This window comes from Coregonus clupeaformis, chromosome 20, assembly GCF_020615455.1.
Source record: "Coregonus clupeaformis isolate EN_2021a chromosome 20, ASM2061545v1, whole genome shotgun sequence".
NCBI classification, from domain to species: domain Eukaryota; kingdom Metazoa; phylum Chordata; class Actinopteri; order Salmoniformes; family Salmonidae; genus Coregonus; species Coregonus clupeaformis.
Window position 1 is genome coordinate 25,663,757 of NC_059211.1, and position 12,288 is coordinate 25,676,044.

A 12,288-nucleotide genomic window follows, 5' to 3' on the forward strand; every position below is an offset into this window, starting at 1 on the left:
ACATGGATTGTGTATTGTGCCATTCAGAAGATGAATGGGCAAGACAAAATATTTATTTGCCTTTGAACGGGGTATGGTAGTAGGTGCCAGGCTCACCGGTTTGTGTCAAGAACTGCAACGTTGCTGTTTTTTCACTCAACAGTTTCCCATGGTCCACCACCCAAAGGCCATCCAGCCAACTTGACACAACTGTGGGAAGCATTGGAGTCAACATGGGCCAGCATCACTGTGGAAAGCTTTCGACACCTTGTAGAGTCCATGCCCTGACGAATTGAGGCTGAACTGAGGCAACTCAGTACTAGGAAGTTGTTCCTAATGTTTGCTATACTCAGTGTATATACACACAACAGCTGAATATGAAATAACTCCAGCACAGTAAAATGTTGTTGTTGTTTGCCAGCACACATTGCACAAGCCTGCAGCCCAGACCTTATTTTCCATCTTAATCAATTTACAGAGCTACTGCTTGAGGCACTCAATTATGATCGCCAACTGCCCCAGCGAGACTCAATGCTGGCTGCTAGCCTGTTACATTAGCCTACCTCCCTGATAGATTGCCGTGTGTGAGAAATATATTTTCCCCTTCTGTCCCACCCATTCGTTTCACTCATGAAGAGGGCCCATATTAAATCAAATCAAATCAAATCAAAATGTATTGGTCACATACACATATTTAGCAGATATTATTGTGGGTGTAGCGAAATGCTTGTGTTCCTAGCTCCAACAGCTCAGTATCTGCCATGGGGGGGCCTCACACAGTTAGTGTCATAATATACTGTATATACTTGGGCTGCACCAAAATGCAGATGCCGGAGAAAAGGTAGAATGAGTGGGGCCCTAGTCAGACTCAGGTGGTGTGCATACCATCCACCGCTTCCGAGTACAGTGCATTCGGAAAGTATTCAGGCCCCTTCACTTTTTCCACATTTTGTTACAGTTACAGCCTTATTCTAAAATTGATTAAATATTTTTCCCCCTCAGCAATCTACACACAATAGACCATAATGACAAAGCGAAAACAGGTTTTTAGAAATTCTTGCCAATGTATTAAAAATAAAAAACAGAAATACCTTATTTCCATAAGTATTCAGACCCTTTGCTATGAGACTCAGGTGCATCCTGTTTCCATTGATCATTTCCATTGACATTTTAGTCATTTAGCAGACACTCTTATCCAGAGCGACTTACAGATTTCTACAACTTGATTGGAATCCATCTGGGGTAAATCCAATTGATTGGACATGATTTGGAAAGGCACAAACCTATCTATATAAGGTCCCACAGTTGACAGTGCATGTCCGAGCAAAAACCAATCCATGAGGGCGAAGGAATTGTCCGTAGAGCTCTGAGACAGGATTGTGTCGAGGCACAGATCTGGGGAATGGTACCAAAATATGTCTGCAGCATTGAAGATCCCCAAGAACACAGTGGCCTCCATCATTCTTAAATGGAAAAGTTTGGAACCACCAAGACTCTTCCTAGAGCTGGCCGCCTGGCCAAACAGAGCAATCGGGGAGAAGGGCTTTGGTCAGGGAGGTGACCAAGAACCCAATGGTCACTCTGACAGAGCTCCAGAGTTCCTCTGTGGAGATGGGAGAACCTTCCAGAAAGACAACCATCTCTGCAACACTCCACCAATCAAGCCTTTATGATAGAGTGGCTAGACGGAAGCCATTCCTTAGTAAAAGGCACATGACAGCCCGCTTGGAGTTTGCCAAAAGGCACCTAAAGGACTCTCAGACCATGAGAAACAACATTGTCTGGTCTGATGAAACCAAGATTGACCTCTTTGGCCTGAATGCCAAGCGTGACGCCTGGAAGAAACCAGGCACCGCTCATCACCTGGCCAATACCATCCCTACGGTGAAGCATGGTGGTGGCAGCATCATGCTGCGGGGATGTTTTTCAGTGGCAGGAACTGGGAGACTAGTCAGGATCAAGGGAAAGATGAACGGAGCATAGTACAGAGAGATCCTTGATGAAAACCACCTCCAGAGTGCTCAGGATCTCAGACTGGGCTGAAGGTTCACCTTCCAACAGGACAACGACCCTAAGCACACAGCCAAGACAATGCAGGAGTGGCTTCGGGACAAGTCTCTGAATGTCCTTGAGTGTCCCAGCCAGAGCCCGGACTTGAACCCAATCGAACATCTCTGGAAAGACCTGAAAATAGCTGTGCAGCGACGCTCCCCATCCAACCTGACAGAGCTTGAGAGGATCTGCAGAGAAGAATAGGAGAAACTCCCCAAATACATGGGTGCCAAGCTTGCAGTGTCATACCCATGAAGACTCAAGGCACTAATCACTATCAAAGGTCCTTCAACAAAGCCACAAGAAGTAAAAGACGTACAGTGCCTTGCAAAATTATTCACCCCCCTTGGCGTTTTTCCCATTTTGCTGCATTACAACCTGTAATTTAAATAGATTTTTTGGGGGGATTTCATGTAAAGGACATACACAAAATAGTCCAAATTGGTGAAGTGAAATGAAAAAAATAACTTGTTTCAAAAAATTCAAAGAAATTAATAAAGGAAAAGTGGTGCATGCATATGTATTCACCGCCTTTGCTATGAAGCCCCTAAATAAGATCTGGTGCAACCAATTACCTTCAGAAGTCACATAATCAGTTCAATAATGTCCACTGGTGTGCAATCTAAGTGTCACATGATCTCAGTATATATACACCTGTTCTGAAAGGCCCCAGAGTCTGCAACACCACTAAGCAAGGGGCACCACCAAGCAAGCGGCACCATGAAGACCAAAGAGCTCTCCAAACAGGTCAGGGACAAAGTTGTGAAGAAGTACAGATCAGGGTTGGGTTATAAAAAAATATCTGAAACTTTGAACATCCCACGGAGCACCATTAAATCCATTATTAAAACATTGAAAGAATATGGCACCACAACAAACCGTTTGGTGGCCGCCCACCAAAACTCACGGACCAGGCAAGGAGGGCATTAATCAGAGAGGCAACAAAGAGACCAAAGATAACCCTGAAGGAGCTGCAAAGCTCCACAGCGGAGATTGGAGTATCTGTCCATAGGCCCACTTTAAGCCGTACACTCCACAGAGCTGGGCTTTAAGGAAGAGTGGCAAGAAAAAAGCCATTGCTTAAAGAAAAAAATTAGCAAACATGTTTGGTGTTCGCCAAAAGGCATGTGGGAGACTCCCCAAACATATAGAAGAAGGTACTCTGGTCAGATGAGACTAAAATTGAATATTTTTGGCCATCAAGGAAAACGCTATGTCTGGTGCAAACCCAACACCTCTCATCACCCCGAGAACACCATCCCCACAGTGAAGCATGGTGGTGGCAGCATCATGCTGTGGGGATGTTTTTCATCGGCAGGGACTGGGAAACTGGTCAGAATTGAAGGAATGATGGATGGCGCTAAATACAGGGAAATTCTTGAGGGAAACCTGTTTCAGTCTTCCAGAGATTTGAGACTGGGGCGGACGTTCACCTTCCAGCAGGACAATGACCCTAAGCATACTGCTAAAGTAACACTCAAGTGGTTTAAGGGGAAACATTTAAATGTCTTGGAATGGCCTAGTCAAAGCCCAGACCTCAATCCAATTGAGAATCTGTGGTATGACTTAAAGATTGCTGTACACCAGTGGAACCCATCCAACTTGAAGGAGCTGGAGCAGTTTTGCCTTGAAGAATGGGCAAAAATCCCAGTGGCTAGATGTGCCAAGCTTATAGAGACATACCCCAAGAGACTTGCAGCTATACTTGCTGCAAAAGCTGGCTCCACAAAGTATTGATTCTGGGGGGGTGAATAGTTATGCACACTCAAGTTCTGTTTTTTTGTCTTATTTCTTGTTTGTTTCACGATAAAGAATATGCAGGGATGTGCAGGGATTCAGTGGTAGTAGGGGTATATATGTACATGTAGGCAGGGGTAAAAGTGATTGGGCAGCAGGATAAATCATAATAATAATAATAATAATAATAGTAGCAGCAGCGTATATAGGTCAGTGTGTGTGTGCATGTGTGATGGTGTGTTTCTAGGTGTGTGAGCATGTGTGTGTGTGGCGTCAATTTGTGTGTATGTGTGTGCGTGTATATTTGTGTGTGTGTGTGAGAGTGACAGTGTAAGTGTGTGAGTGTGTGGATAGAGACCTGAGAGTGTGCATAGAGTCAGTGCAGATAGAGTCAGTGCAGATAGAGTCAGTGCAGATAGAGTCAGTGGATGGGGGTGAGTAGTTGTTCAACAGTCTTATTGCTTGGGGATAGGAGCTGTCTTGGAGCCTGTTGGTCCGAGACCTGATGCTCCAGTACCGCTTGCCAGACGGTAACCTAGAGAACAGCCATTATAAAAACTGAATTTCCACATTATATTGAGTTACATCATTAGAGAAGTTAACCTAAAGTAGCGAAAGAAACACCTGAGCGGGGTCGGAAGAATCCGGAAGCATCCAGTTTTCAGGCATTTTCTCTTCTCTGCTTTTCCCCTGAAAACCGGATGCATCCGGTTTCTGTCGACCGTGCTGACGGTGCAGAGAAGCAGAGGAGAACTATAATTATTCCATTGTGTGCTCTGCTCTTCCACAGTGCATCAAAGCAGCAACCCCCCTCAGTCCTCAAACAGGCCCACCCTGAACCCCAACCCCTACACCACACCCCTTCCTCCGATAACCAACCACAGCCAGACCCTCGCATCACAGGGAGGGCACCAGATGTATCGAGGAACCACATCTGTTCATCGCCTCCCTCTGGCTGACTAGCTCTCACGACATGTAGCCTGACGGTACTGAAGCTAGTTTCTCTAATCAGCTCAGTCAGAAGAACCACCGCACAGCATCACAGGCCTGTGTGGTTCAAACCACCGTCGCCATGGCAACCACGAAAGGTCACGTGGTGTAGAGTCAGAGTGTCACATTCACTCTGGTGTCTCCTGCACTGTGTCTGTGGCATTTAACATTCACACTGGTCTGTGTGTCCTGTCTGTGTGTATGATGGTACTGTATATACCATAATAACCTTGTCCTGTCTGTGTGTATGATGGTACTGTATATACCATAATAACCTTGTCCTGTCTGTGTGTGTGAGGGTACTGTATATACCATAATAACCTTGTCCTGTCTGTGTGTGTGAGGGTACTGTATATACCATAATAACCTTGTCCTGTCTGTGTGTATGAGGGTACTGTATATACCATAATAACCTTGTCCTGTCTGTGTGTATGATGGTACTGTATATACCATAATAACCTTGTCCTGTCTGTGTGTATGAGGGTACTGTATATACCATAATAACCTTGTCCTGTCTGTGTGTATGATGGTACTGTATATACCATAATAACCTTGTCCTGTCTGTGTGTGTGAGGGTACTGTATATACCATAATAACCTTGTCCTGTCTGTGTGTGTGAGGGTACTGTATATACCATAATAACCTTGTCCTGTCTGTGTGTGTGAGGGTACTGTATATACCATAATAACCTTGTCCTGTCTGTGTGTATGAGGGTACTGTATATACCATAATAACCTTGTCCTGTCTGTGTGTATGATGGTACTGTATATACCATAATAACCTTGTCCTGTCTGTGTGTATGAGGGTACTGTATATACCATAATAACCTTGTCCTGTCTGTGTGTGTGAGGGTACTGTATATACCATAATAACCTTGTCCTGTCTGTGTGTGTGAGGGTACTGTATATACCATAATAACCTTGTCCTGTCTGTGTGTGTGAGGGTACTGTATATACCATAATAACCTTGTCCTGTCTGTGTGTATGATGGTACTGTATATACCATAATAACCTTGTCCTGTCTGTGTGTGTGAGGGTACTGTATATACCATAATAACCTTGTCCTGTCTGTGTGTGTGAGGGTACTGTATATACCATAATAACCTTGTCCTGTCTGTGTGTATGAGGGTACTGTATATACCATAATAACCTTGTCCTGTCTGTGTGTATGAGGGTACTGTATATACCATAATAACCTTGTCCTGTCTGTGTGTGTGAGGGTACTGTATATACCATAATAACCTTGTCCTGTCTGTGTGTATGATGGTACTGTATATACCATAATAACCTTGTCCTGTCTGTGTGTATGAGGGTACTGTATATACCATAATAACCTTGTCCTGTCTGTGTGTATGAGGGTACTGTATATACCATAATAACCTTGTCCTGTCTGTGTGTATGAGGGTACTGTATATACCATAATAACCTTGTCCTGTCTGTGTGTATGATGGTACTGTATATACCATAATAACCTTGTCCTGTCTGTGTGTATGATGGTACTGTATATACCATAATAACCTTGTCCTGTCTGTGTGTATGATGGTACTGTATATACCATAATAACCTTGTCCTGTCTGTGTGTATGAGGGTACTGTATATACCATAATAACCTTGTCCTGTCTGTGTGTATGATGGTACTGTATATACCATAATAACCTTGTCCTGTCTGTGTGTATGATGGTACTGTATATACCATAATAACCTTGTCCTGTCTGTGTGTATGAGGGTACTGTATATACCATAATAACCTTGTCCTGTCTGTGTGTACGAGGGTACTGTATATACCATAATAACCTTGTCCTGTCTGTGTGTATGATGGTACTGTATATACCATAATAACCATGTCCTGTCTGTGTGTGTGAGGGTACTGTATATACCATAATAACCTTGTCCTGTCTGTGTGTATGAGGGTACTGTATATACCATAATAACCTTGTCCTGTCTGTGTGTATGAGGGTACTGTATATACCATAATAACCTTGTCCTGTCTGTGTGTATGAGGGTACTGTATATACCATAATAACCTTGTCCTGTCTGTGTGTATGAGGGTACTGTATATACCATAATAACCTTGTCCTGTCTGTGTGTATGAGGGGTACTGTATATACCATAATAACCTTGTCCTGTCTGTGTGTATGAGGGTACTGTATATACCATAATAACCTTGTCCTGTCTGTGTGTATGAGGGTACTGTATATACCATAATAACCTTGTCCTGTCTGTGTGTATGAGGGTACTGTATATACCATAATAACCTTGTCCTGTCTGTGTGTATGAGGGTACTGTATATACCATAATAACCTTGTCCTGTCTGTGTGTGTGAGGGTACTGTATATACCATAATAACCTTGTCCTGTCTGTGTGTACGAAGGTACTGTATATACCATAATAACCTTGTCCTGTCTGTGTGTACGAGTATATATACAGTACCAGTCAAAACTTTGGACACGCCTACTCATTCAAAGGTTTTTCTTTATTTTACTATTTTTTACATTGTAGAATAATAGTGAAGACATCAAAACTATAAAATAACACATATGGAATCATGTAGTAACCAAAAAAGTATTAAACAATTCAAGACATTTTATATTTGAGATTCTTAAAATAGCCACCCTTTGCCTTGATGACAGCTTTGCACACTCTTGGCATTCTCTCAGCCAGCTTCATGTACTGTAAGTGTACGTGTGTAATAAACAAGCCAACTTTCTGGATGAGAATTTCATACAGCGGGGTTGCCCAGAGGAATGCCTGCATGACTCAAGGGATCGTTATAAAAATATGACCAAGGATGATAGCCTCACGCCCAAACCACCGGGCCCTCCTGTCCAATGCTTCCTCCAGTACTCCCCACTTGGTAAACAGTTCGACCAAATCATTAAAAAACACTGGCACATCTTGAGCACTGATCCACAACTGGAAAATAAGTTTAAAGAAGACATGCGGGTAGTCTTCAGACGCGCCCCCAACATCAGTCAAATGGTGGTGAGGTCTGATCTTCCACCAGTGCCACGTAGTACCTTACTGGACAATGTGCTGGACGGTAATTATGGATGTGGCCCATGTACCCAGTGTAACTTTACGAACAAATGCACAATGTTCAATCACCCTATTAGGGCAAGGCCATTAAGATTAAGGGCATCATTACATGTTCCACAAAAAATGTGATATACCTGATCAAGTTTATTTGTGGTTTATGCTATGTAGGAAAAACGAAACAAGCTCTGAAAACAAGCAGAACACAGGAGTAATATCAGGACCCTTGACCAGAGAAACCCTGTGGCTGCGCATTTCATGGAGGCTCGTCACAACATTAGCTCTCTGAGATATATTAGTATCGAAAATGTTAAGACTCCTAGGAGGGGGAGAGATACTGATAATCTATTATTGAGAAGAGAATTGTATTGGATTCACAGTTTGTGTAACATGTCTCCTAAAGGTCTGAACCAAGAGTTTGATATCAGACCATTTCTTACATGAATATGTCACTTTGATTTGTCTTGCCTTCCAGGTCTCCTACTTGGTCATTTTGTAAATATATCTTATTGTCTGTAACTACTACATGTGCCCAACTCATTGATATCAAATTATTAGAGATACACAAATTGTTTTTGCACCCACCATGCGTCATGAGCGTAATGGTCATGTGAGGTGAAATGTGTATAATTTGGGATATGAGCACTCACTTTGTTTGTTTGACATGACGAAGATCCGTTTTGGATCGAAATGTTGTCAATAAAGCGGTGAATTGGGAGCTTTAACAGTGTGCGGACCTTCTTGTTCTTTACTAGTATTCTTTATTAGCCCAGCACCTATGTTTTTAAGGATGTGCGTATGACCACAAACTTTTCTACGAGTGTATATACCACATTATTAACTGGGTAGTTCAAGCCCTGAATGCTGATTGGCTAACATCCATGGTATATCAGACCGTATACAACGGGTATGACAAAACATTTATTTTTACTGCTCTAATTACATTGATAACCAGTTTATAATAGCAATAAGGCTCCTCGGGGGTTTATAGTATATGGCCAATATACCACGGCTAAGGGCTGTATGCGTCGTGCTTAAGAACAGCCCTTAGCCGTGGTATATTGGCCATATACCACAACCCCTCGGGCCTTATTGCTTCATTATAAAACTGGTTGTTTGGAACGAGGGCCTGGCACATGCACACAGACACAAGCGTCCCGCGGCTTGGCATTCAAACATATACACAGAGAAAATATATGCACACACGCTTACACAGACTCTCAAAACCATACTCACACACACACCTAATTTATATAACACCTCCATGCACTGGCAGGGAGATGTGTTCCACTGAGTAGGGTGTCAAGGTCTCAGTGGTGGGCCACGCGCGTGTGCCTGCACCTCCTGTCTCCCCCGCAACGCCTGGAGAACCAGTGAGATAAGGACCGCCATGTTGTCAATTCAATTACGCCTAAATTACTTCAGGGAACATTTGTTTTTCTAATCACTGGAAAACCCATGTCTTGAATTTGAGGAAGGGGAGGGGAAAATACAGTCACCTCTGAATTTATTGCCACCCTTGATAAAGATGAGCAAAAACAACAAACAATACAAATACTGAGCTATATTGTATGCTCCCCAAAAAACTAGGTACAATTGCTCAGAGAAAAACATGTGTCCAAATTATTGGCACCCCTGTTTTCAACCCTTGAGAGGATAACAGTACTTAGCCTCTATAATGTTTTATGAGATTGAAGAACACATTGGGAGGGATCTTAGACCATTCTTCCATACAGAATCTTTCCAGGTCCTTGACATCCTTCGGTCTGCGCTTATGGACTGCCCTCTTCAATTCAAACAACAGGTTTCCAATGGGGTTCAAATCCGGAGACTGAGATGGCCATTGCAAAATGTTGATTTTGTGGTGAATTAACCATTTCTTTGTGGATTTTGATGAGTGCTTGGGGTTATTGTCTTGCTGGAATATCCACTTCTGGACAAGTTTTAGCCTCCTGGCAGAGGCAACCAGTTTTTTGGCAAAAATGTTCTGGTACTTGGTAGTAGAAGCAAAACAGCCTCATAACATCAAAGATCCAAAGATTTTACAGTAGATATGAGGTTGTTTTCTGCATATGAGGTTATTTTCTGCATATGCATCCTTCTTTCGAGGCCAAACCCACCACTGGTGTGCTTGGACAAAGAGCTCTATTTTCGTCTCATCTGACCAAAGCACCTGGTTCCAATCCAAGTGCCAATGCCGTTTAGCAAACTCCAGGCATTCACATGTGTTGGTTGCTCTCAATAACGTTTTTTTTATGGCAACCAAATTCCAAATAGCCTATTGGTATGGAGATGGCTTCTAATTGTAGATTTGGAGACTTAGTGACCCCAAGATGCGACCAAGTTCTATAATTCTCCAACTATTTCCCTTGGACTTTTCTTTGCCGCCTCCTTCTTCATCACTGTGCGTGGGGACAAGATACACTTGTGTCCTCTACCAGGCATGTTTACCACTGTTCCAGTTGTTTTAACCTTCTTAATTGTTGCCCTAATAGTGTTAAGTGGTATTTTTGTTTTTTCAAAAGTTTTTGGTACCCATTGCCTGATTTATGAAAGTCAACAACCATTTGTCTCTTTTCATTTGTGAGTTCTTTGCCTTTCCCCATGGTGATGGATGACAAAGGAATTTTAAATGGATGCTACCTAATTTGTATACCCCAGTGCAACAGCAAGCCATGGAAGGCCACAATACAGGTTGTTAAACTGAGATTAACTTAAAAAACGTAGAATGTTAATGCAGATTTAATTTTGTTAGATTTATTTTATAAGAAACTTTAGTGGTGCCAATTATTTTGACACATATCTTTCTTTAGTTTTTTAAAAACTTGTTAAACAATATTTATTTCTATGAGCAGTTGTATTAGTATAAAATAATACCATTTTGAATTTCTTTTGAACATACAATATAGCTTGGTATTTGTATTATTCATTTTATATCGTTTTTTTTTTTTTTTTTTTACTGTTTGTTTGCTCCTATTTTGTTTCAATCAGACCGATTTTCTATTATCATACAGTACATATATTAAATCACACAAGAATAGAATAGCATAGCATAGCATAGGCGTCTTAACCAGTGGCTTCCATACATAAATATCTGCACAGTCCTCTCTATGTATGGAGTATAGGATTAAACATCAGGTGGGAGGTTGATAAGCCTGTTCACATTAGACAAGGCGATTGCTTTTAATTGCATCATATACTGTAAGAGCCCCCTACAGTGCCTTCAGAAAGTATTCACACCCCTTGACTTTTTTCACATTTTGTTGTGTTACAGCCTGACTTTAAAATGGAATAAATTGGGATTTTGTGTCACTGGCCTATACACAATACCCCATAATGTCAAAGTGTAATTATGTTTTCAGAAATTCTTACAAATGAATTAAAAATGAAAAGCTGAAATGTCTTGAGTCAACCCCTTTGTTATGGCAAGCCTAAATAAGTTTGCTTAAAAGCTTTTGCTTAACAAGTCACATAATAGTGTTTAACATGATTTTTGAATGACTACCTCATCTCTGTACCCCACACGTACAATTATCTGTAAGGTCCCTCAGTCAAGCAGTGAATTTCAAACACAGATTCAACCACAATGACCAGGGAGGTTTTCCAATGCCTTGCAAAGAAGAGCACCTATTGAATATCAATTTGAGTATGGTGAAGTTATTAATTACACTTTGGATGGTGTATCAATACACCCACCCAGTCACTACAAAGATACAGGCATCCTTCTTAACTCAGTTGCCAGAAAAGGAAGGAAACCACTCAGGGATTTCACCATGAGGCCAATAGTGACTTTAAAACAGTTACGTAGTTTAATGGCTGTGATAGGAGAAAACTGAGGATGGATCAACGACATTGTAGTTACTCCACAATACTAACCTTAATGACAGAGTGAAAAGAAGGAAGCCTGTACAGAATACACATATTCCAAAGCATTCATCCTGTTTGCAATTAAGCACTAAAATAAAACTGCAAAAAATGTGGCAAAGAAATAAATTCTTTTCCTGAATACGAAGCGTTATGTTTGGGGCAAATCCAACACAACACATCACTGAGTACCACTCTTCATATTTTCAAGCATGGTGGTGGCTGCATCATGTTATGAGTATGCTTGTCATCGGTTAGGACTAAGGATTTTTTTGGGGGGGATAAAATGAAACGGAATGGAGCTAAGCAAAGGCAAAATCCTAGAGGAAAAACCTGATTCAGTTTGCTTTCCAACAGACACTGGGAGACAAATTTACCTTTCAGCAGGACAAAAACCCAAAACACACGGCCAAATATACACTGGAGTTGCTTACCAAGATGACACTGAATGTTCCTGAGTGGCCTAGCTGCAGTTTTGACTTAAATCATCTTGAAAGTCTATGGCAAGACTTGAAAATGGCTGTCTAGAAATGAAAGAATTTTAAAAATAATAATGTGCAAATATTGTACAATCCAGGTGTGCAAAGCTTTTAGATTCTCACAGCTGTAATCACTGCCAAAGGTGATTCTAAAA